The sequence below is a fragment of the Apodemus sylvaticus genome, chromosome 12 (genome assembly GCF_947179515.1).
Source record: "Apodemus sylvaticus chromosome 12, mApoSyl1.1, whole genome shotgun sequence".
NCBI classification, from domain to species: Eukaryota; Metazoa; Chordata; class Mammalia; order Rodentia; family Muridae; genus Apodemus; species Apodemus sylvaticus.
In genome coordinates this window covers 69,618,873-69,646,071 of record NC_067483.1, presented here as the reverse complement: position 1 = coordinate 69,646,071, position 27,199 = coordinate 69,618,873, and the positions used below count along the sequence as shown (strand labels likewise).

At 40.5% G+C, this 27,199-nt stretch overlaps 1 protein-coding gene across 4 annotated transcripts in view; it reads left to right on the top strand.

The window, feature by feature from the left end:
* The window catches only part of Dnm3 (dynamin 3), a 485,510-nt gene that overhangs the window by 248,020 nt on the left and 210,291 nt on the right, over positions 1-27,199 (top strand). The gene's annotated exons all lie outside the window — the stretch shown is intronic.

Sequence of the window (27,199 nt, the reverse complement as noted above, 5' to 3'; positions counted from 1 at the left end):
GCTAGAGGCATGTTGAAATTTCTGGTCTTTGCCTAAGTATTAGATCATTATACACATTTTCTCCTTTGAGAATTTGATATCTCTGTAAAAACATAAATAGTGGCATTCTGGCTCATGTTCAGCACTAATAATGTCATCCCGTGACTTACTGCTTATTTAAATCTGAGAGCAACATAGGCACAGAAAACTCACATTAGCCTTACAGAGCTATTAAGGCATCATAAAATTGTAGAGCTAGATGCAGGAGGGCATGGGTTGAAATTGAACTATGTTTTGCAAATGTTAATATCTCAGCGATGTCATTGGCATTTGTAATACAGTGCACAAGCATTAGATAAGAGTGTTCTCTGAGAGCAGACCCACGTACAGGTGAGATCACCTCATTCTTCTTGGCTATAGCACGTGTCAGAGGTAGCAGTCCCTCCTACTTTAGCTTGATTGCTTTTGAAAGCATCAAAAGATGCTTTTGTCATTTCTTGGAATTAAAGCTTCATAGCTCAGGGTTTTTTTCCTTTGCTCCATGTCTTCTTGTCTGACAGTGTGTTGGAAAATATTGGACAATGGCTTGATATCCCTCCTGTGATATGGAAACACACATTCCATAGAAATGTTAAAACAAAATTTGCCATCCAAGGTGTAATTTTCAGATGTTCATGTCACCAACCCCAGTAAAAGGTAATATTGGTCATTCTGGTGGTTTGAATCAGAACAGCCCCCATAGACTCCTCATGCCCCTTTTGACTCCTTGAGTCAGCAGGGAATGGTATTATTTGAAAGGATGAGAAGAATTGGAAGGTATGCCCTTGCGGAAGTAGTTGTACCCTCATTGGAGGAAGTGCATCACTGGAGGTGGGCTTTGAGGTTTCAAAAGCCCATGACAGTCCCAGGCTCAGGCTCTCTCTCTCTTTCCCAGCATACAAATCAGAATATAGCTCTCAGCTGGTGCTCCAGTGCCTGCCTGCCTGTATTCTGCCATGCTCCCCGCCATGCTGATAATGTACCAAACCTCTGAAACTGTAAGCAAAGCCCCAATTAGATGCTTTCTTTTCGAAGAGTTGCCTTGGTCATGGTGTCCAACCCAAGGATGGTGACTATCTCCAAGGACTTGGTGTTAATGGGGCAGAACCCTCCCCGGCATCCTTCATTCTCAGCCCACTACACCTCCACTGCGGCCACCACGGTCCTTCTCTACCGCTCACTGACTTTCCAGGCCAAAGCTACTGGCCTCTGCAGAGCATTTCCAAGTATGCAGTCAGGCCTAAGGAGAGGGATAGCACAGCTCCTTGCCTTTTGGGAGGGAATAAACAAGTGATAGTGTCTGCTGGGTGCTGCAGTAGGAAGGAAGGTAAGAGGATCAGGTTCACACCGGAAGTACGAGGAGTGTGTGGTGGGGCTGAGCTGCACACTGCGGATATCTCGAGTCTGCGTGGTACTTCTCTGGGAACATTACTGCTGTAAATGATGCTTAGGGGGTTATTTATTTATTTCACTTCAGATTTTATTCCCCTCCCTCCCCCCCCCCCCGCCCCGTCCCACATCCCATACTTCCTCCCGCTTCCCCACCCCTGTCTTCACGAGCATGTCCCTACCACCTACGACCCACCCCACCAAACCTCTAAACTCCCTGGGGCCTCCAATCCCTTGAGGGTTAGGTGCATCTGACTGAACCCAGACCTGGCAGTCCTCTGCTGTATATGTGTTGGGGGCCTCATATCAGCTGGTATATGCTGCCTGGTTGGTGGTCCAGTGTTTGAGAGATCTCGGGGGTCCAGGTTAATTGAGACTGCTGGTCCTCCTACTGGGTCGCCCCCTTCCTAAACTTCTTGCAGCCTTTCCTTAATTCAGCCACATGGGTCAGCAGCTTCTGTCTATTGGTTGAGTACAAATATCCGCACCTGACTCTTTTGGCCGCTTGTTGGGTCTATCATGACTTGCTGGGCAGTCATGATAGGTTCCATTTTGTGAGTGCTCCGTAGCCTCAGTAACAGTGTCAGGCCTTGGGGCCTCCCCTTGAGCTGGATCCCACTTTGGGCCTGTACTGGACCTTCTTTTCCTCAGGCCCTTCTCTATTTCCATCCCTGCAGTTCTTTCAGACAGGAACAATTATGGGTCCGAGTTTTGACTGTGGGATGGCAGCCCCCTCCCTCACTTGATGCCCTGTCTTGATTGCTTAGGTTTTAAAGGGACTTGCCACCATGGCTCAACTACAGGTTGATTGAAGGTGGTTCTATTGACAACCTTTTTAAAATTCCCCCAAATATAGATTATTGCTGTGTGAAAAAAAAGCTATTATTCTACCTTAATTTGTGGAGCTAATGTTTTGGTGAGTGGAATGCTTGGACGGACCCTATGTACAATAGCACTAGCGTACAGTGGAAGCCCGAGTCAGAAATTACTATTATTATTATTATTGTCAAATATGTAACAAGGGAAAAGTCCTTGGGTTAGTTGTAGATTCATTATTTTGTTTAATGATAACTTATATTTACATTTTCATAGAAGGTCTTGTATTATGATTTTTTTTAGGTCACCATCTTGCTTTCTTTTGTAATTAGGCAGGTTTCACTGTTACCTAAATGGATGCTCAATAAATAGATTATGTACTGTGAAAATACATGGTTTTATTTAACTTTTGATAGTTTTTTTTTTGGGGGGGGGGATAAATGTCTTAAGAAATATACCCGTGATTAAGGAACAAGTTCAAGGAGGTTGCAAATTGACACTGATGGGACACAGGGCTGTGTAGAGCAGGTGCTACTGACAGGCATGGGCTGTGGGTGTAGGCTTGTTGTGGCTGCCTATACCAGGTCAAGCCACTCCACTCTTCTGAGCCTCAGTCTTTTCACTGAGCTGTGGAGACCACTGCTGACCCAACCATCTCGGAGGGATTTCATGATTTCCCAGAAAGCTTTCATAAACCAGGTGTGAGCCAGTTGCCTTGGTACCATGCTAGTGTGTTTACTTGTGCTATTGAAAGGTATCAACACAGTCACCCTGAGTAGGTAATGTCACTCCTTGACTAACTTATTCTCTGGTTCCCAGTTTGCTTTGGTTAATTCACGTTATGACGCACTGTGATCTGGGGTCTGGGTTTTCTTAATGAAGAATGGCAAGGTTCAGGTAACAAAGGGGAACTCACATCTGTTAGGCTTGTTCAGCTAGGTTCTGCACTTTGTCTCTCTTCTAGCACATGGGTTTTCCTATGTCTTAAACAAGAATTAGGAATGATGCTATGACACTGACTTCTTCCCGAGCTGGCACGGCAAGACCATGATAATCAAGGGATGAGTATGACTGGAGACTTGTTTTCTATTTTCTTCTTGTTCAGATCAGATACATATACCTTGCTCTTAAGTTTCATTGGATGTATAAATACCCCCCCACACACACAAAGGATCAATTGATAGTTTTTGAACCTGTGCTTAAACCGTTCAGTACAGCAACAGCTCACACATGCCACAGATATATGACTTTAACTGAAAGGTTTCTACCTGTGTTCCAGGTTATATAATGTCACCATATTATCTTCATAGAGTTATTCTAATACAGTGTATTACAGCTGACAAAATTTATCTACTCAACAACATCTTAGCCTCTAACATGTTCTAAGACTAGAGCTTGTGCAATGTGAAAGGTCAAGGTTCATCTTTCAGAGCACAACAGTCCTTCCTAAGTCATTCTTAGGGGATTTCCTCTGCTCTTCTAGATCATGCAGCAGAACCCCAGACCTGGAATTTCCTATGTAGATGGTCATGAACACATCTTTATAATTAGTTGCCTAGGCCTGATTATGGTGTCTTCCCCATGTCCCTTTGCCAGTGTGTGCATGCCAAGGCCTGCAGGGTTAGGGGCATCCACTTATTAGGGTGATCTTAGAGCTCAGACATGCAGACTTGGGATCTGAGATGACTGGCACATAGCTCTTTGACTTCTATCAAAACCAGAGCATAAGGGTGGTTATAGCAAGTGTCTATGCCAAGTACTCACAGGAGAAGTACAGCAACTTTAACAATGTCATGTAGAATTTTCTGTGTCCCTCTCTATAGCCGTTATGCCTGTGGGCACCCTGTGTGGGTATGCTTTTGGCAGTCTTAGCCTCTTTGGATCCATCCCCAGAATAGCACATTGGCTTCTGTCTTTCTTTTTACCTTGCTATTTAACCCTTTGATGGTTTCCATCTGGAATAAGCCATTTGAAATGTGTTTATATATGTCCTACATACGTGAGCACACATACTCACTATATTATGATTCTCCATGTATTATATATTCATATATCAACACTAGTCCAGCCAAAATCGTGAAAATGTTTGACAAAACCAAATGCCAACTGGCTTTAGAAAAGAGGGCACTCCCAAGGTAGTTGTGGCAATGGTAAATAGCACTTCTTGTTGACATCCCACCTGCTTAAATGCCAGGCCTGTTCTCCCTCCCTGGACTTCCCTGGTGATTGTTTTCATCGTTAGGGGTACCATTTGTGTATTTACAATGTACCAGGCATCGAGTTAAGTGAATGCTTTATGTTTAGAGATCTATGAGAGCAAGGGATTTAGTCAGCCGTGACATGTGAGTGCCATATCCTTCAGCACCTGAACATGTCCAAACATGTATGTTTTGCAGCCTTGTTATATGCAAGGCAGTGCTATGGTCACTCAGGATAAAATGATTAACAAAGACCCCATGGCGCCTGCCCTTTTGAGGGGGATAGTCTGATAAAGAAAACATAGAAACAAACCACAAAGCTTGCCCGGTGCTGATTATGGTCCATGAAAAGTCAAGTCAGTGATGTGTGTGACATAAGCTGTGTCTGAGGTGAAGGGGTCACAGGAAGGAGACAAAAGCTTTGAGTCATCCGAGAAGGCTGTACTAGTGTCCTGGGGCAGAACTCAACTGGAGAGACTGGGAGAAAAGAAACAGCAACTCTAGAGATGAAGGATTTCAACTGTCAGGTAAAATGAGCCTTGGAAAAATTTCTTAATTGGAGGTCACATAATCAGACTCTATCTATCTATCTATCTATCTATCTATCTATCTATCTATCTATCTGTCTGTCTGTCTGTCTGTCTGTCTGTCTGTCTGCCTGCCTGCCTGCCTGCCTGCCTGTCTGTCTGTCTGTCTGTCTGTCTGGTCTATCTATCTATCTATCTATCTATCTATCTATCTATCTATCTATCTATCCGTCTATCTATCTATCTATCTATCTATCTATCTATCTATCTATCTATCCGTCTATCTATCTATCTATCTATCTATCTATCTATCTATCTATCTGAGAATTGATTAGAAGAGGACAAAATTGTACTGGGGATTAGAAGTTGTTGCCACGACTATCTGAGAGGCCATGGCATCCTAGGCTGGCCTGAGCTGATGATGAGAGTTGGTAGACACGATCTAAGAGATGTTGTGGAACATGGAAGCTGACGGGGCGACTTGGCCTGTGAGGACTGTAAGCACTGTGTGCCCATGGGCTGTTGCTGTGCTCATGTCCTGCCTCCAGTAGATCCAAGAATGAGAAAAAACCAAACAGATCAAATATTGATGAGTGAGCGTCTGAGACAGTGAGTGACTGCCTAAGCTATGGTGGAATTTTATCATGTGATAGTATTACCAAGGACCAAAGGGGAATTATTGAAGGATAGGATTTTGTTTATTTTTATCATTGTTGAGTGGGTTTTGATCTGCTGGCCATGTATGGCTTCCTGGGCTTGAAACCATTTGAGCAAAGCAGAATTTCTCATTATTAGTTTCCATGTATAAATTCTTGGAGAATTTAGTAAAGATAAAAGAATAAAACATAAACTATTTAAAACATTTAGTTTTGATAATTTTATACTAATACTCTAATGATAAACTTTCTTGACAATATTTCTAAGGTATACATTTTGAGAGAAAGGAATACTTTGATTCAAGGGAAGAGGCTTTCGTTTTTCTTAATATCCCCAAGAAATGGGCAAATAGAGCTACATCTGAATGTGCAAGTTTTCCCAGAGTTAAATTAGCCAGAGAGAAGCAACTGCTCATTCATATACAGTGAAGCCAGTTGCCAAGTCTTATTCTACATCTGTGGCCCAGGACAGAAATTGAAATAGCAACAGAAACTGGAGTCAGAGAAACAGCCTTTCCAGCAGAGATGTACTAACCCTGCCCAACTGAAGGAAATCAAAATCTGCATTGAAACAGGACATTCTTTGGACTCTTAAGAAATTACAGGCCTCATTTTTGTGGGCTGAAATGTTTAGATAGCTTGATAAGGAGATTATATCATTCCCTTATAGGGATGCTTATTTAGCATTGCTTTTATTGTGCAGTCCTAATGGATGACAAATATAACTTTGAAAATAGGAAGGAAAGTGATAGCGGCAGGCCTGGATGTGCAAAACCAGGAGAGCAATGTCACAGGGATGCAGACCCCAGAGATGCGTAGCCCAGGGACGCAGAGCTCTCTGTCTCTTCGTGTAACACTTTCTATTGTGCCTAGCTGCGACTGGAGGGGCAGGCCTCAGGGATGGAGGAGGTCACCCAGACCGCCGAACACTGCACATTCCTTGTCAAAATCTTTCACTCAGCCCAGACTTGGCTATTTTCATTTATTTAAAGTCCGAATAAATATCAAACACCAACTTATATAACTTAAAAGTCTTTGTCTTCATACTTGTAATTTTATTCATATAGAAAGTAACTACCATTGTGCTTTTTAATATGAGATTAATCATTTCCACATCCTGGTATTCTCCAAAGATTTATGATTTGGGAAATAAAATAAGTGTTATTTAATAAACTATAATGGCCTGTGCTATTTCAAAGTTATTCAAAGTACCCTTTAACTACGAACTGACTACTACTGTTTGTTGTTCCTAAAATCTAATACTGGAAAGTCCACATTCTTTATATTACCCTTTTCCTAGAAGAATAAAACTTAAGTGTGCCTTATTGTATGAATTTAAAGTGCATATAAAATAGCCAAGACTTTTGAGAGTAGAGTCAGAAATGTTTTTAAGGGTAATTTTTTTATGATTTATGGAAAAATTATTTGATACATTAAGCTGGATATCTCTGTTAATCCCCAGTTCCTTCATGTTCTGACTGGGACACTGTGTCACCCTGAGCGGGCTACATTCCTGTCCTGGAAGGGTACAAAAGAACAATTCCTCACAAGAACTCTTGTAGTGTCTGCTGCAGTTGGTGTGAAACATTTAAAGTTGGGCAGGACTATGCAAATAGCCTCATGGACAGTGTATACTTCCTATTTATACTTCACGTTTTGTGAAGTCTCATTTAGCATTCTGTTGGGTGGTCATAGGAGTTTCCTCTAAGGCAAAAAGTCCTGTAATTCTTCACAAGTTTCCTAAAGGACAAATTATATATATATATATATATATATATATATATATATATATATATATATATATATATGTATATATATATATGTGTGTGTGTGTGTGTGTGTGTGTATGTGTGAATGATATATATATATATATATATATATATATAGTTTCTGTGAGTCCAGACTGTTTGCATGCAAGCCATTTAACTTTATATTTTCATGACACAATCTTGCCTACGACTCAGGCCTATTTTTCTCTCTTGAAGTGTACTTTTAGATTTAGTACAAATACAGTAAAATTCAGAAAAATTGGAAACTGTAGGCTCTTAGCCTTAAGATTAAATCATACATTTTAAAAATGAAATGCCTGTGGGAAGACAGTTTTCTTGAGACAGTTATTCCAATCATTTCAAAATAGTATCTGGGGTAGCCTCAGATTATAATTTTAAAGCTTGATTAGAATATAAAAAAGTTAAATGTGAAACATTGAAAGGTAAATCTGTTAATAAACCAGGTCAAAATAGAACAGTTTTCTAAATTTACCTGTCTCTGCATGTTACCCTTATTTTTATTTTTAAATGCTCATGTACATAGCCAGATCTGACCACTTCTCCAGTTCATGCCATTACAGAAACTTTGATGTTTCCTAAAAAATTAGGGCAAAATATATCATGCAGGCTTATTTTTGCCCCTTTGAAATTATCAATGGGCTTGAAAATCTTGGGCTGAGAGTTTACGTGACTGGAAACATGGATCCCAGGTGAGCGAACCATCTTAGTATATTTCATCCCGGTGGCTGCACTGGAAAAGCTTTCTTAGCTAAATAGCAAAATGGTGGCTACTCTGCGTGTGCCAGGGTACCCAGAAATATTGATGGTTCAATATTCTTGCTTATCACAAGAATTTGAATATGAGTGAAAAATCTATTGAAAATATTTTAAATTATCTTTTACCCAGACCAGACGGGCAGTTTGTTAACTTGAAATATTTGATCCTTCAGAATATATTACTTGTTTATTCTGTCCCCTCTTTCCACACTTTCCTTCTCCTCCCCGACTGCCCCATTTAAAAGTTACAATACATAAAACAATCATTTATAGATGAGACCCAGCAGAATAATTTCTTCGACAAACATCTACCTGAAGACAAATGGTTTTGTTGAATTGATTTGCACATCATTGTCGGGAGGCAGCAAAGGTGTGTACAGTGAATGGCGGGAGTGCGGTCAAGGCAAGAAGACCACGTCAGACACAGGAGCATTTTCAGAAACTGGCTTTATTAGGTTTCATAGGTACCACTCACTTTACTTCTGGTAGGTTTTAATATGCGAATCAAAATAAAAGGATTACATACGAGTTTGTTTTTTTTTTTAATAAACCAACAGTTTAAAACCCCAGGCCCCCCAAACCCCTCACTGTGGTTGTAGCTCTTGGTGTAGATGCTATGGTGTGAGGGCAGCTTTCTTTCAATGGCTGGTTGTCATTCAGGCTGGGTTGTCATGTGACTGCCTGTCTGTGCCTGCTGTACAGGTGAGCGGATGTTCTGCACAGCAAGTGTAGACAGGCAGACACATGACAACTCTGTCCAGCCAGGCCCTTGGGTCCTTCAGGTTTCCTTTGCTCATGGACAGATACAATCAGCCTGTTTTCCAGATTTGGTGATTTGGGAGGGGAGGGGGGAGGGGGGAGGGGGAAATAAAGGGAAAGGAGAAAAACACACAATAGAATTAAACATTAAAACATTATGGAACTAAAAAGAAGTTAGACGTTTGACTTTATTCAGAAGTACTCTCATACATTTGATCCAAATGTTGCTAACAAGGATGATTGTCAAAAACAGAAAATTCACATGATTTTAAGGAAAAAAAAATAACATAATTTTAAAAATCCAATTCCTGTTGTTACTGGCCCTCATGCAGTCAGAGTTCAGAGTAATTGAACCATGTGTTTTTCCTTTTCACAAGACCTCTGCATCTCTTAACAGTGAAGTTAAAGCCTATGGTTATACATGTTTTTCCCATGAAAAAGTATATTGTTATTTACATGGTAACAGCAGCCATTTCCAAGTTATTAATAAGCAATCCAGCCAACAGATTTTTGGATATATATATATATCCAAGCAACAGAAATGTATTTAATTTTTAATTTTCCTTTTATAGTATCCATATGAAAAGCAAACAGTTCATAAGCTTATATTCCCCTTGATTAACAGGCAGGGTGAGGCCATGAATCAAAGGCATAATCGAGAATGTTCTTTCCCACACTAGTGCTCTGAATTTGATGTTGTTAATATAATATCATTATAGAGTAGGACCTTAAACACAGAAAAGGAAAGTTCACTTCATACCCACAATGAAAATATGAGTCAATGGTGTTAAACATACAGATGTAAACTGCAATCCTACTGAGTCAGGAATTCTGACTACTTTAATATGCTTTGTCAATTCACATATGCTGAGATATTTAACAACTTTCCCGTCATTTTTAAACACAAAACAGCCAAAGAGTTCAAAGTCTAAAAAGTGGAACTTCTTTAAAAACAAAACACATTATTATCTAAGAGGTATACATTAGAGATTAACCTTAAAGAAAACAAATACTTTATTATTTACCTTTAATTTGAAAATCTAAAAAAAAAAAGCAGATAGAAGTTTTATGAATAATAAAATCTTTTTTTGAGAATGAGAAATAATAGTTTACTGTACATCTGAATTTTTGTGCAGTGCCTAGAGATGGTATCCTTTTAACAGAGTTGATGAATGTGATTATATCTAGACTTATTTAACTTCAAGAAAATAAATGTGTGCTTCTGTCCAACACTTCGCTCAATTGTTATTCAAGTAGTTACAGAGTCAAGTACACACAACTGGAATACCTTGAAATACTATTTGATTTGTTGTTTCATTCAGCACAGCAGAAAACTATAATAGAGTGATTCACTTACAAAGAATGTATTAGCAGCAATTAAAAGTTACTATAACTCTGTATTGCTTTCCCTCCTCCCATAAGTAATCTGATCCAGTTTACTCTGCTTAATTAAAGGAACGGTACAGCCTGAAAAATACAAAGAAAGGTGAGTCCATGTGTTATTTTTCAGAATGAAGCAGTTTTATTTATACCATGCTATCTAAAATGTTTGAGCCTGAACTATCATAATTTCTTCTCTGAAGAGAAAAATAAATCAAAATAAGGTGGGGGAGATTATTTTATTCATGAGATTTGAGGACAATTTATTTTTTGATCAATTGAAAATATTTATAGTAAATATGTATGTAGCACAATCATAATTAATAACTATTTAAACCTGCTCCAGACATGTTAAAAAATAATCAGAAAGACTTCCCCTACCCTGTGTCCCAAGCCACACTTACTTGATTACTATTTAAAAGATGAAAACACTAGTATGTAGTTGTCATAGTCTGTGATGCTTAATGTGTTGATGGTGACATGTCTCAAGACAGAAAGGCAAGAAAAGAATTATCTTCTAAATCTCTAGCTGGAAAATAGAGTCATCGCAACTGTAGTAAACTGGCTATCACAATAAGTCAGAAGATACAAAGTAAAGACTTGATTATTTTCCTTAACTTACAAAACAAATTAGGAAGCTCACTATTATTAAGTCCTTGGAAAAAAGGCTAACTATTTACCTATTTACCTCCACATCATCTGCAGGACACCAAGGTAAAAATCTGACTTGAAAATTTCAGCTTTCACTTGCCTCAGGCTAGAGTCTGGACCCCAGTTATTATAAGCTGGGGTCTCTGTATGATGGTCTCATAGTTACTATTTGGACATCATGGTGGTGGTTGGGCTATGGTCCTGAGATGAGAGAAAAGGTTAATTTTAAAGACTCACTGGGAACTTCAGCTTCCTTTAGTGACAATTTGTGGACCAGTGACTCGAAACTTCTTAGACAACGTGTAGTTTCTTTTTCCCATACCAGTTTTAGACTCCAACCAGGGTTGGGAAGACATTATTTTCATAGTATCTTTTATGCCTAAGATTTCTCTTTCCCATCGAGTAAAATACTTGGGTGGTCCATAGGCAAAAGGTGGGGGAGATTGTCTTTTAAAAACAAATGCATTCTCCAAGCTAAAGGCTCAAGGGGAGGCAGGAAAGAGGGCTAGCACGTTAACTAATTGGACTAGAGCGATCCACGGCATACTTTGTCCCTGTAGAAACAAACTTTCTTTGATTTTGAGATCTAAGGTTAAAAAACAAAACCAAAAAACTTATTTTGAGAAATTAAACAGACTCTGAAATGACAGTGTTGAGGCTGCAGCTCCGAATTTTTCTCTTTGATAGTTGAAAAAAATTCTTTTGACTTCAGTACCTAGCCTAGCTTATCAATCATTGACTCTCTGAAATAAGAAACAGAGATGCAATTTTCACTAAAGGGAAGGTAGGACAAAGCACCTACAATGTTTCCTTTTTACTATTTAGACTTTGCCATATGTCCAGTGGAAGATGTTTGCTGCTGGTTACTCTCTTCTGAACTAGATTACACGATCCCTAAAATATTTGTATATACTCTTTGGAAGTAATATTGGAATAAAATTAGACATTCTTCTAATTATTTTGGGATAGATATGGCTATTTTTATCCTAAAGTGTCGATAAGGGCTACATCCACCAGCAAATAGATTTAACACCCTGTCTTCACTCAGCAGAGGGTTAGCAAACAATATTTTTGTATTGCTAATATAACTCATACATTTAAAATTAAGCACTATTCCCCTTCATTCATTTATTTTCCTTGAAAATGGCGTGTTATACATTCCAACCATGTACAGGCAAAGGACTCCAGATTTACAAAAAAAATGTTACTTTTTACTGTTGGACTTACAGGAGAATCACCCTTAGGCCTTTTGTATCTTCAGACTAAAAACTGTCCCCTGGGAGGAATAGGTAAGGGACCTGTAAAGAAAGGTTATTCTTCTTGAAATTAAAAAAAAAATGCATTTAATACGAAGAGAATATTTTAAATTAAATCTACATTATATAAAAGCAAGTTATAAAATTCAATTATTTCTAATGTAAAATAGACCCTCAAAATTAGAGAAATCTGAAATATGACCCAAGTGTTTCTTGTCTGTCCCCTTTTGTGATGTGTTAGCCAGGAAAGAGTGTTTCCTGAAACAAACAAACTTCCATAGTGAACTAATAGTGCTTTTTGCTTTCTGTGTAAACAAAGTGAAAGTTTTTTTTTTTTTTTAAATCTCAACTCTTCTTTTAAAAACAGTTAAGATTCTTCAGTTCTCACAGAACAATGGAAGGCACCTTGCCTGTTTCACTAAGTGACAAACAGCTAAGTGCCCCCTGCTATATTTCTTATTTAACTGCCATTATTCATCAGAAAATTTTATGACTGACACACCGGTTTTGAGATTACCTGAAGCATCATTTTTTAAAAAATAAAAATTTTAAAAAGAAAACTCAGAGATACAGCTATAATACAGTATTTCACTAAAGAGAGTTTGTATTCATCTTTGGGTTATTGGAGAATATGTCACGTAGACAAGAATTCACACTTTAAAAGACAAAAGAAAGCATATTCATTTTTCACAAAAAGCTCAAAGAGCAGGTAATAAATGTTTCATTCCACAGAATGTGGAATGAAATTTTTTAGGGGTAGAAAAAAAAAACAAAAGGTTAGACTTTATGGGTCCAGCAGCAGCATTTTCCCCCAGAACTTTCTTTAGCGGAGTTACCACTAATGCTCAATACAAATCTCCCAGCTCACTTAGCAACCCAGATTTTTCTAGTGTTTTCTCTTTCAGTATTTCATTCAGCCGGAGGAAGTTTTCTTGTTTCCCATCTGCCTGCCTCCCCCATTCTCATTCACCTCCAGGACAGCTGGAAACTGACCAAAGAAAACTTTTGCCTTCAGTTTACAAATTCCTGTTTTATCAGCATCTTTCTAGGTGACGTGCCTTATCATTTCAAAGGCCCAGGACAAGTGAGGGCCTTGTTAAAGAAAGAAAAAAAAAAAAAAAAAAAAAAAAAGATGGACTAGAAAGGCTCAGCTGACCAGCAAGTATCAACCATTCTTGGATTTTAAAAGAACAATTTCAATGCATCTAGTTAGTTCTCTAAGATCGAGGGCTATTCCTCTGGCCTGCTAAGCTGCTGAGTCAGTAAGTTGTAGGTTTGGCACTTCGGCAGTCATCTCTGGCTAAGTGCGTCTGCATTGTCTGATAGTAAAAACAAAAATCAAAAAACTTGACCGCCTCTTCTTTTATTGTTAGGTACTATTATTTCCGGCGTTTCTATTATATAGGTAAACAGAAAAGCTCCCTGTTCATACAACAGTTTTGAAAAATTCCATGTTTTTTTTCTTCTTTAGAGCAAAATGCATTCATTCCTGAGATGTTAGAAGTTGCATGCATAGTACTCATTCATGCCCGAGTTTAAGTCTCTGAATTATCAGTTTCAACCATTCAAAGCTAAGTCTCCTTCACTTACTGTTACTTGTCTGGAGTGAGGTTTTTTTTCACTTTTCATTTTAAAGTGCAAGACCTTTACATTTAAGAAAGCATTTGAACGATCAACATTTAGACTTTTAAAAAACACACAGAAAGTCACTATTTACCATAAGACCTTGCTCTTTTGTAAGTTAAATTCATGGGTATTTGTCCTGCAGCTGTGTCTCCTGTATCTTCACACAGAGGATGAGATCCCTATCCAGTCCCCCAATCACAGACCAGGCGCGCGATCCCGAGGCCTTACCCGCTGGTCTTCCCTGGAGCAGTCCTCTCCCCTGGCAGAGTCCCTGAGGGCTTCTTGGTCCCTAGTTTGCAAAACCTGTGAAGAGAAACACTGGATATGAGATTCAACAAAGGAGCACCCAGCTGTCCTCTCCTTGGAAACAGCACATTGTGTCCCCAGCCGTCCATGGCGTAGCTGGCCCTTGCCCAGTCTAACCAATGTGCAGACTACTGTACAACGGCATTGTCCTGAACAGGTAGTCTGAACACTGGGGCGACGGAGCAGGATCTCCAGAAGCTTCCATCGGTGTGTGGAAAATCCTGTCCCGGGGCTGGGGAGAGCCTGTCTTTCTGCACCAGGGGCTTGCTCTGCTTCCCCCCTGAATTCTGTCTGCTGCATTGACTGAGACACACTAAAGGGCTGTGATTTCCAGTCTTGACGTGGCACATTTGCAGCAGACTAGGGAACTGGCAATGAATTTAGGACCAGGAAAAGGGGGAGGGCTGGGCTGGAGAGTCCATATATGGGATGATGTCACCCTGGGGAGGTTTGGGTATGCGCTGTGCCGCTGGAGAGACCGCTAGAATCGCCTGCTCTCAGACATGGGCCTGTGCATAAAATGGTACCAGATGTTTTCGTGTAATGTTAAGCAGTCATTTCATCTTCAGGCCAGATTTTTTTCCTCAACTGGGCAGGAAGTGGGCCCCAGTATGGAAAAGCTGTTAAAAAAAAAAAGAAAAAGAAAAAAGAAAAAAGAAAAAGAAAAAGAAAAAGAAAGAAAGAGAAAGAAAGAAAGAAAGAAAGAAAGAAAGAAAGAAAGAAAGAAAGAAAGAAAGAAAGAAAGAAAGAAAGAAAGAAAGAAAGAAAGAAAGAAAGAAAGAAAGGAAAGAGTCAAGATGTACATTTCTGCCGTGGCCAACCGAAAGTGAGCCTGATCCAGGCTGAAGAAGGAATTTGAAGACAGGGGATGATAAAAGAGTAAACAGAAAGCCCAACACTGCTAAGCAGGCAAACTTGGAGGCCTTTTTTTTTTTTTTTAATTTTCCTGAGTGATACTTTGTTTTCTTGTATTTTACTCCTTAGTAAAGCCAGATAAGTTGGAGTTCCCCCCTTTCCTCCTCCTCCTCCTCCTCCTCCTCCTCCTCCTCCTCCTCCTCCTCCTCCTCCTCCTCCTCCTCCTCCTCCTCCTCCACTGGACCTGTCAGCAGCTTGCAGGCTGCTCTAGACTTGAGCAGTAATTACAGCAACTTCCTGAAAGTGAAGCCCCCATGAAAAGTCTGGAGAAATGCTCTTTGTCACGGCCTCTCCATGAGTAATTAGTTCCATATGTGGCCTTCCTGGTCTCCCTCAGCTATTTTGGCTGGCTCTCTGCATGCTGTTCTATAGCTTTACCTAAGGAAACGTTAAAAAGTTTAGATTTCAAGCACCCGCAGCAGTCTGCCAGCTCTGTTCTGAAAACGTCCCTCTGGTCGGGCCACACTGTTGTTGTGTGCACTATTGTTTTATCCCGCTGGCTACTCCCAATCCTGTTTGAATATTTTTGTTTTGTTTTGTTTTGTTTACATGGTATTCTGATGACGAGTTTTATCTCTGGTTAAGTAAATCTGTTGAAACTGGCTAAGCAGAGCTTGACCAGGTTACTAGCTATCCGCTCACTGGCCTCTAGCCTCTGTCCCAGCTGTTAACTGTTTGCAATTATGTATGCTGTAGAATGTTATGAACATGACTTCCTCTACCTTCTTTTCCACTGTGTTCTGATTGATATTACATTTTTGTCTCAAATAAGAGAGACAATCAAATGTAATTGATATTGCACTTTTGTCTCAATTGGTCTTGTAGAGATCACAATGTGGGAGATTTTCTAAATTTAACTTAACTAACAGGATGATGGGATGTTAGCATCATTGTAAGAATTAGAGCCCAGACAACTCATCTGTACCTGCATTCTGTGATACTTTTGAGACGTACAAATCTATATTGACTGTTTCAAAATGCTTCAAGTGAAAACCGCTTTAAGATATTTATTTTTTCCTAACATGGTTTCTTTTAGATTGACATACCTCAAAGGGTTCAAAAGTGGTCACGAGCCTGTGTGAAGAAGATTAAATAAGAGTACATTATCTAGAATCTTATGATAGAGCGAGGTTTATGTCAGGTTAAATACACCAGGTTGATATAGGATTAAATAGTCAATGTAAGCCAGTGGAGATGCCTCCTATCAGGGTCTTTGTAGCACCTTCTTCTTTAGGGACAATTTGAGAGTAGTTGGAGACCTCAGTGTGACTCAGCTGCCTGTTTCCTGGAAATGATGGAAGGGTGACTAAGTGTGACCTAATGGTCTGATTGCAGGAGGAGGCTGCTGTATCCTCAGAATGTCTGTCACACCAAGTCCTACAGAAGGCATGGGCTTGTGAGAGGGGGTCCACTTGGAACCCATCACTCCGGGTTTGGCCTGTTCCTGCTGCACATAGTGAAGGCCTTTCTTCTGCCCGCTTCAGTTTCTGTCAGTGCAACAGGACTTGGCAAAAGAAAAAATGGTTCGGACTAGACTGCTCCAGGATTCCGTCTCAGTTCATACAGCTAGACCCTCTCAGTGGCTCTACCTACACCAAATGAAGACTTTATTCTGTTTCCACAAGGGCTTAAATGTATGATTTTAGTTAAGGCTTTTTTTTTAAAGCATCATAAGTGATTTTTCTTCAGAAATTCTTATAAACCCTTTCCCCCATCTACTTGAGCTTCCAGTGGACCAGTTGTTTTTTGAGGAGTTGTCTGTGCTGCAGATAGCTGGGGAGGACTGGGGGGCTGAGGGGAGGAGGGACAGATTTGGTCTTGTCTGCTTGTGTGCTTGCCCAGTAGGAAGGGCTAGGCATAGAAAGGGAAGGAGCTTGGAGGATTCTTTTACCCTCACAGGGCAATGGTTAGCAATGTTCGTGTTCTCACTCAGTGAGAAAAGCCTTCGTGCTATTGTAGGAAGTGCCTGTAAAATTACCAGTCAAATACCTGAAATGTGTGGGCCCAGATGGCAAAGGGAGCCATTTGTACCTGCCTTCGGCAGGATGTTTTAACACCAGTTAGTTCACCTCCTTGTTTTAAAAGCCATTTGTCTGAGAGCTTTGCTCCCTTGTTGGGTCACTTTGAGTGACTATGAAATTTACACAACTTTAAAATGTTTTGGAAACGCCCTTCCTATTGGTTATCATTCCCAAGATTGGCTAATTTTAATAACTTGAAATTCTTAGATTCAAAGTAGGTGTCCCCCCCCCACCCCCCGTCCCTGTACTTGATCAAATCAGAGTTATTAGTGTCCACAGTTATTTTTTTGTGATATCTAGATATGCATACCTCAACCATATATGATTTAGCTTGAAATTATTTTATTAGAAAACTTGTGTAGAAGTTAGCCAAGGGGATTGGCTGTACAGCTTCAAGCCTGCAAAGTAAATACTCTACCGTGTGCTCCAGCTCCACATCAGTGGCAGCACTAACAGAGACGTGTAAATAATGTTCATCAGCTCAGCCTTCCACCTCTTCATGGTTTTTTGCCTTCCCAAGTTAATGGTGTGATTCCTTCCACTGCCTTTGCAGTGGTCACCTCATAGTGTCTGTACAGGTTACGAAGTCCTTCCACATAAGGTGTATTAGTTCTTTAATATACCTCTGAAGTGCAGTTGTTATCATTTCCCTAATGATTAAATCACGACTCAGACAAGAAGCTTATTTTGTGGATCACTCTAAATGCCAGAGCATTCAACTCACATTTTTTTCCACTTCACATACAAAAAATGCACATCTCAACCCATTTTTATAACTTTATATTCCATGCTAATAAAATGTCAGCTGTCTGGTTACTCTGTTATAGATTTTTTTTTTTTTTACTGAACTATTTGCTATTTCACATACTTCTCTCCCTCCAGCTAGAGTATAATCGGGGTGAAGGTAGGGACATCGTTTTTTATGTTTGGCTTGCCCAACAACACTATGCTAGCTTCTTCAGCAGTGTAGATGCAGCATGCAAGAGCTATAAGGTGTGAACATGGTTTCTGACCTAACTTTCTCCATGACAATAACTTGAGCATTGAAGCTTAGAAAGCATAGTGGGATCTTAGGATGTATGTATGTATGTATTCATGTATGTATGTATGTATACTATAGCTATGAACCATATGATCCTGTTCTTTTTGGAATACATAGGAACATGGGAGCAAACATATTCTCTTGCTTATTTTGGGCCTTTTAATCTGGAAGCACACTGTGCAGCCATTGGCCCTACAATCTTGTGTTAAAAAGCAGGATCTAACCAGGCTGTGGTGTTTCCTTCCCAGTGTGTAGCTGAGATAAAAATCTAGTTGACCTCAGTTCTTTGAAATGAGGGAAGATAGCTCCACTTAGTCAGGCTTTATGCTGTACAAATTAGCACTTTGCAGAGAGGGAGTTGGAGGTCTACAGTCCTCTAATCTATATTCTGTTAGGGCACAAAGCTCTTTACTCTTCTTTGTCTGTCTCCTAAAGTGCCTCGTTCTAATCACTGTCCCCAAGGACCTGTGCAGGCCTGGAAGCTCACTGGTCTTTAAGAAAGTACAGAATATTCAGGAGAGTTCAGGTATTCCACAAGTGACTGAAAACGAAGTTAAATCAGAACAGCTATACTATGCATCATAAACTTAATACAGCCGAATCCGCAGTCTCTTGAGAGCTTATAAAAGGCCTAAGATTGTGAGTTGATTTTAAAACATACATTCATGAATGCATGTTTTGTTTAGCCTGTTTCTAGAGTTTCCATGGCTGGGTCTGTTTATTTAGAAATCAACCCCTAACCAAAAGCAGTATATATTTTATGAACATTCTTTCCTCAAATCAATTGAGAGAGATAATGTTACATCTTTGAGCTCTCCTAACCACTGGCGTGCACAGCAGCCATTTCTATATCCCGGTAACACAATACATCCGGCAGGCAAACCTGGAAAGACTGGCTGTCTGGAAACCAGTCACACAAAGGTAAATACGTGATTCAGAATACCAGTAAATTTGAAGCTCTGTCTTGAAAACCTGTTTCTGGCTTTCTCAGGAAGATTTCAAATGAGAACGTACTAGGAATGCAATTTGATGCCTACTCCAAACCAAAAGAACTAAGGAGTAGCATGTGAACGCTGTGTGCTATGAGGTCTCCTTGAATTCCATGTTAAAACGAGGCTTTAGAAGGAGCACTGGCTTACTTAGACAAGAGAAGAGTAGTGTCTCTTGGGTCATGCAAAGTTTGAGGATATGAGAGTGTTGATTCCTGATAGTTTTTGGTATCAGTGTATTTGTTTTTCTATTTGCTTGCTTGTTTGTTTTGCTTAGTGCTACTCAGGAATGAGAATGCATGAAAACCTAAAGGTGAGGGATTCTTTTAATGTGTGTGTGTGTGTGTGTGTGTGTGTGTGTGTGTGTGTGTGTTGTGCAAGTGAGTCTGTGGCTATGCACACCCCTGCATATGTATGCAGAAGCCAAGGCAGGACTGTGGGTGTCTCTGTACATCACCATTGTTCTCTACATCAGGGTCCCTTACTGAACTGAAGCCAGGCTGGTTGGCCCATGGCTCAGGCTCTGTCTTCCTATCTCTGCCTCCGAAAGCTGGGGTTCCAGACATGGGCAGCCATTCCTAGAATTTTGCAGGGATAGTGAAGATTTGAACTTAGGTCTTCATGCTTGCAGCGAAGTGCTCTTACCCAATGAACCATCTTCCCAGTCCCCACTGTGGGGGATCTATGCGCATAGCTTATAAACACTCAGAAGAACAGCTCCCCCACCCCAGGGCTAAAGTCATCTTCTGCTGATGAGAATGGATGAGAATGGCGATGAGGAAAAGAATGTGCGAATCCTGCTTTACCCCGGCTCCTGATAGCTGCTCCCGTCAGCACTGCCGCATCTCTAAGCAATGGGAAGTTATACAAGCATGCTTATCATTTGTGTAATACATGGTGTGTCGTCTTAAGATTTATACCTTTTGCCATACACAAAATGCAAAGAGCAAATTGTGCATTTCTAAAAGAATTTGAGCCAGCGTGAACCTATTTAGCTATGTCCACTACATAGATGTCTTGCCTGGTTTCTTAATTCTGTTCAATCTCCAGAGAATTTATTTAAATTTTCATGTATTCATTAGTCCATTAAAAAAAATTTTATATGTGCCCCATAGTAACTTGCGTAACATACTCTGAGCAACCACTTGGTATATAAACTACATCATGTCTACAGATAATTTATGTGTTATAAATGTGTATTAGGTATATATATCTTTATAAGCAGTAAAATTATTTGAATATTAATCCACCAAAAATGGCTCCAGCATGCCTTGCAAAGACAGATCATGTTACTTCATTGATTCTCAGGATATCAGCCTGGAAGCAGCCAGAAGGAAAGGCCAGGCCTCCACTTTCATATTTAGAGACTTATTTTTATTCGTTAAAGCTTTGATTCATGAATTTATTTTATGCCAGGCTCTTTCTAGTGTTTCCCACACAGAGTGAAAACTTAATCCAATATCCTTGAAAGGCAGGGTTCTCCGTGGCTTCAGATAAGGGACCGGGGCTTTAGGAAGTAGTGGGGAGGGCGGGTGCAGAGCAAGACTGTGTGGGCTCGAATCCCAAGCTATGGTGGTGGTGGTGGTGGTGGTGGTGGTGGTGCTGCTGCTGCTGCTGCTGCTGCTGCTGCTGCTGCTGCCGCTGCCGCCTTACACATTACTGAACTGTTCTGAGCTCTGGCTTCCTTAGATGTGATCGGTTTTACTGTTGTTGTTTCTTTAAGGAGAAATGAATTAATGTATGCAGAACTGAAGATCAGGGCCCAGAGTCAGGCTGCAGGCAGGCAGGCTGCTGCTGTGGGAGTGCATCAGGCACCTCCTTCATCCTGTCACCAACCCTGGGCAACTCTGAGCCACTGTCTAAAGCAGCCACAGCAAGTATGGCTCTTAAAGGCACACCCCCAGTGTTTATAATCCCCAACAGTGAATATATCATCAGTGTGCAAACCAAGTCAAGGCACAAGAAAGTGCTGCATTCTGTAAGAAAGATAACGGATATCTTAAAAAAGCTCTGTGGAAATCATTCCAAGATATCTTGGAAGAGCCTTAAAAAAGCAACAGCTTTCTTTCTGAGTTCATAGGCCCTTAAAATTGTGTGTATATCTTACATATATGTGTGTATGTGTGTATGTATATATTATATATTTATAGTGCATGTATATATAATATGTGCATAATTTTTTCACATATTTCAAGTGAGTATTAATCATATATCTTTACAAGATATATATGTAATATATATATATGACTATCAGTATATGAATATATATTTGTGTGGTTATATATATATATATATATATATGCAAATATAGGCATAAAAACATATCTGTATGAAAACAACCAGTATCAAAGTAAAGCCTTTTCTTTTTTAGTAGCTTTTAAGACAATGTCTCTTGTGTTTTGAGATTATAATGCTTTTAAGAGTGAAGCACATACCTTAGGTATTAGCCTCAGGGTGTGCCCACTTTAGCCTCCTGCTTCTGTTCGTGCTAAACAGAGCTTCCCTGCAGGAGTTGACGGTTAACAGAAAGAATATAGATGAGAAGCAGCATTTTAATGTTGTAAATCTAACAGTTGTTTTTTTTGTTTTAACTTCTGAGCGATGCTGGCCTCAGACTCTCATCCCCTGCTTCCTAGGCAGCTGGAATCTCAGGCGTGTACCTTGTTGCCTACAAATGCAACAAAGCAAGCAGATGGGTCTCTCCACTGTGTCCTTCCCAGCGAACAAGGCAGAGGTGCACTCGCCCTCCTGGAGCTCTTTGTGTGAGAAGCACTGCCCCGTGGCCCTTGCCCCCATCTCCTTACCTCCATTCCCTTTTGCACTTTCATTTTTTTTTTTTTTTGATGGAAGTGCTAATGTTGGAGTGCGTTGGCTGAATGGATTATGATTTCTTTGGAATTTATTTTGGAATATCTCTCTCTCTCTCTCTCTCTCTCTCTCTCTCTCTCTCTGTGTGTGTGTGTGTGTGTGTGTGTGTGTATCCATCCTGTGAGAGAAACTGCCTGGGATTTACCTTGCCTGCTCTGGCCTTTTTCAAAACCCTTTGGAGTTATTACTTAGAAACTCACAATTGTTATGAGGTTGTCTTCAAGCTTTCTATGAAGAGCAAAGTGAGTGAACATGGTATAAGGTGTTTTGGGGATAGGGGAAATATTTTGAGGACAGTGGACTTTCTTTTCACGTGATTCAGGATGCAAACTTTTAACACAGCATTTCAATTGGTTACCTTTTGAAAAGCTGAGTCGGTTTTTCTTTTTTCTTTCAACTTTTCTTCTTTTTCTTCCTTTTATTTTTAATATCAACAAAGAATAAGAAAACCAGCAGGAGCTGAAATCCAGCGATTCTTGCCCTCTGTTTTAGAAATCAACCTTAGTTCTGTTCCATGAGAGTCTTTGCATTGTAAATCACTGGTAGAGGCCACCTCCACAGCACTAGTCCTAGTTAGAGCGAACCTCACGTGAGCTAAAGTTGAGTCGACTATTTCATTCTTTCATAATTATATTGCTTTTGTTTAGATTATCTGTGGAAGCTACAAATGGATGAAAGGAAGAGCAGGTTTGTTGAATTCCCTAGCTCTCTCATTTCCAGCACATCTACTCTGTGTGTCAACACAGCAGTCACAGACTGTATTCGCTCGCCATTTAAACCTGCCACTCTCACAGTACCTATGGCCTGTCTCCTTTGTATTCAGTATGTGAGAGTTTCAGTGAGTTTTTCTGTGTTCACAGATGCTGACAGAAATGGAGAGGAAGGCCAGTTAGACACTCTTTTTTAACTGTGTAAGGTTTTCATGCTATATACCTCCTTTGCTTAGCAGTGTACAACATGATGGTGAAATAGAAGTTTTGAATGAACATTATCAGGAAGAACCCTGAGACCAGATTTGTCAGTGCCTAAAGGAGAGATAATTTCCCATTTGCGGCATCCTTACCTGCTTGGCTTTAATGTCGAAAGTTGTCCACTGCTGAAATGTTTCTCCGAGGTTAAATGAAGATCATGCTTTCCTGAATACGAAGAGATACGTAGCTACAGAAGTAAGTGGTATAAGTCACCTCTGTTATTTTCTCATCTCTTGAATAGTGTAGAGACTCCTCCCACAGAGGTAGTTGGCAGGCCTGACTGAGTGATAGAGAGGAAATGAACTCTGAGGCTTTAGAAAATGACCTGCAACTGCTCTCATGGTAGCCACTTACTGCACAATCATGGCGGTGACATGGTACCAAGCAACCTCTCAGTAACATTTGTAGAGGACCTAAAGGTTGTCAAAGGACAGTAATTGTCTCAGTGTCCCATGCCGGGCACCCTAGGTGGTTTCATGTCACATCTGTCACCATATACCTGGCAGAATCAACTTACATCGCAGGTGATTTGGTTTGGCTACACTCTACTTTGACAGAGAAGGCATGATGACTTCCAGCTACAAGGGAAGGAACATGAGGAGACTGTTCACATTCTGACCAGAAATCAGGGACTTGGCTAGAAGGCCAGAAGTAGGGCTAGGCTTTGGCCCTCAGAATCTGCCCTTCCTAACAGTGGCCTTCTCAACCAGCTAGGCCCTAGACTGCAAAGGTACCAAAACAATCCCCGCAACTGGGGCCAAGTTTTTAAACCATTTGACATTCAAAAAATTAACTAGGTTCAGTCAGAACAGATCAGAAGGCATTTAGGGAAAATAAGTTGCTATCTTGTTCCTTTCCCCTATTGTGTCCTTCCTTTCCATCTTCCCACTTTCCTCTCCCTTCTTCCCAGCCCCTACTCACTTGGTTTCTTCTTTAAAACATGAAACAGACTTGACAGTGAAGTGCTTGTTACACTGTCTAAGAGTTGGCGTTTTGGGTTCCATTTTTAGTCTGATAAATATAACACTTCCTATGCACTGTTTAAAAACAAATAACTTCCAAATGATATGAAATTGTTTTTACCCCCTTATAGTAATACAGTAATTCTTTTATGAGTTCACTCCTCCCTCCCTTCTCCCTCTTGTCCCTTGGTGGTGGTGGTGGTAGTGGTGTGTGTGTGTGTGTGTGTGTGTGTGTGTGTAAAAGAAAGAGAAGGGAGGGGTGGAGGAAGAACACTTTCCTTTACAAAGGAAAGAGAATGGCAGGGAGTATATAGTGATTAGACCTTTTTAATTTTAAGTCAGCTCCAAAGAACCTAGCAAATATTTTCAGGCATCTCCCTTAAACCTAACATCTTTTTCATATATTTGCTGCCTGTACTCTTTGGAATCCTTTTAAACTGTCTTTAAAAACAAAAACAAAACAAAACAAAAAAAAAAAACCTGTTCAGGCTTTTATATCTAAGCTTTCCAACTTTGTTTTACGTTCCTAGATGGCAGAAGTAGCTATAATTTCTGTGTGTTCCTCAATGGTCTCCAAATGGAGTCAGCAAATAAATACCTATTATTTAACATGAAACTTTCCTGCATGAGAAAATTCAAAGAAAGGGGATTTCTTAATCAAGGTCACTTTTAGATTACACAATGCTCCCCCCACCCCCTCACAAAGGACTTTCCAGCTCCGGAGTAAGGTCCTAAGCGAGGCATGCAGCTTTAGTGCAGTCAGGCATACGCTAAAAATGTGCCCCAGAAAGCTCCAGATCCCATCTTCCTAACAAATCACTCAAGCAGGAATGTTTCAGACGAATGTCTGCCGGGAAGCCGACGCCAGGAGAAATGGGGAAACCACATGGAAGTTCACTGAGTAGAGAAATCTGGTTCCCATTTCGGCACGGCGCTTTGTGCTCGCGGGAGGAAGATAAACAATCTGTTTAAAGCCAAAGCGAATGGCCAGGGGATTAAATGTTAAAATCCTATATCGTAAATGTATTTTGGAGTTTGGGAAACTTAATCCATCACATAGCATCCTCTGAGAAGGGAGAAAGCATGCCGAGTCTTCCCGGCTTAGGTATCTCCGTGGAGCCATGAGTCATCTTGCTTCCTGTTGATGTACAGTCCTGCAGCCTAAGGTTCGTGTCTACTGACACTCCGACTGAAGACAAAGGTTTGCTTCCAGGCTGTGGTAGGCAGACACTGATCTGAGAAGAAGGAATCAAGAAAATATGTTTTGTTTTTGTTGTTGATGATGATGATGTTTTTGGTTACTTTTTCACCGCCCCTTCTAGGGATAGGGGAAAAAAAAATCAACCTGGTATTTTAATGTAGCTATTTAAAACTCTGTATATGAAAACGTCATATGGGTGGAGTTGGAAAATGGTTGAGCTGTTTTGATTTTCAGAAAAAATATTCTGAAAGTTTGTTTTCTTTGAAGTTCACCATTTAATGACTCTTTGGCAGTTTAAATATGTCACAAGGTTGATATTCAAAGTATAGAGTAGGCCCAATTAAGATAAAATGTATTTTGAGCAACACATTTTCGATTTGAAGCATGAAGACCACTCACTCAATTGGGGATTATTTATTTATTTATTTATTTATTTATTTTGCAAACAGGATTAGGTCATCCAGATCCACGCTGAGTCTCAATGGACATGTGTTTCTGAATTCAGAAGGCCTTGTGCTTTGAGAAAGCCAGTGAGATGGAGCAGATTATAAAATTAAGTTGATTATGCACTTAAGTAGATTTAAGCTTTCCTTCCATAAATTGATTTTCTGTCCCACTTTATAGTAGAGAAAAAGAGGTTGAGTTAATCAAAGTTTATTTTATGTACACTAGCGCATTTTCACCTACTTTATCTTCTAATCTGAAAACTCCGAACTTCCTATACTTAATAATACACGATTTGTCCAAGCCTAAATTCATAGCCCAGGGATCTAATACCTTTGGAAACTGCCATCTTTCTCAGAAGATGAGAAAACTTTAGTCACCCATTCTTTTATTTATACCTTCATTTACTCTCGTCACAAACATCAAACACACCTGGACACCCTCTGCTGGGTATCTGAAGGTAAACACAACCTGCTTGCAGAGAGTTGAGTGGAAAAGGCGTATCCACAAACAACTGTTAGGGAGAAAAATAATGATGTTAACTAATCTTTTGGATAAATGGGAATTTACACAAATGTTCATATTGCTCTAAAAGTATCCTTTTGCCTGTTCAAACACAACTAACCAGTTTCTGCTGTGGTTGTATTGTGTTAGTCGCCCCGTGGGGTTGTTGTCTTTCGGCCACAGGGTGAAGAGATGGAGGGCAGAGCCTGAGCTTTGAGCCACCCCTGGCTCTGCTGCTGCTGTCTGGAGGGAGTATTACTTGACATTCTCACTTTTCATCTGAAGAAATGAACTAAGTTACTGAAGAAATGTACTAAGAGCGTTGACTTCACAGAATGACTGTGGAGATTGTGTGTTCAGTATGGTCCTGGCCCATGTTAAACATTACTAGCTTCAGGAAGGATTTTCAAGATATTTGATGACCAGGAAAGCAGGGAACCAGCCGGTATAGGCTGCTGTTGGGCCTGAAGACCTTCTGTGTCCCTGCCCCCACCAGTGTGTATGGTGTAGCCATCGGCCCAGTATACCTCCACTGCAGTTGTTCTTGCCACAGACAACTTGGGTACCAGATCTAGCCCCATCCCGTGGTGAACAGCTTCAGCCAGTCTGCTCGTGGAGCACGAGCTTTTGTTTGTTTTGTTTGTTTGTTTGTTTTATTGAATATTGCCTTCATTTACATTACCATTGGTAAAGCATTTCCAGATTTCCCCCTCCTCAAAGACCCCCAGCCCCTCCTCCCACCCCCTGCGTCCATGTATATACCCCTCCACCTGACCCACTCCTATCTCCTCCACTCCCCACCTCAATTTCCCTTTGTGGGGGCCTCTATTGAGCCTTTACCTGACCAAGGACCACTCCTCCCACTGATGTCCAACAAGGCTTTCCTCTGCCACATTTTTGACTGGAACCATGTCCCTTGGTTGATGGTTTAGTCCCTGGGAGTCATGGGGCATCTGGGTGGCTGAAATCATTGTTCTTCCCATGGGGCTGTAAACCCCTTCTGCTCCTCCTAACCACCCTCCAGGTCCTCCATTGGGGATCCCACGCCCAATCCAATGGTTGGCGGCTAGCATCTGCCTCTGTATTTGTAAGACTCTGGCAGGGCCCCTCCAGAGACAACCATGGCATGCTCCTTTTGGTATTCACTTCTTTTC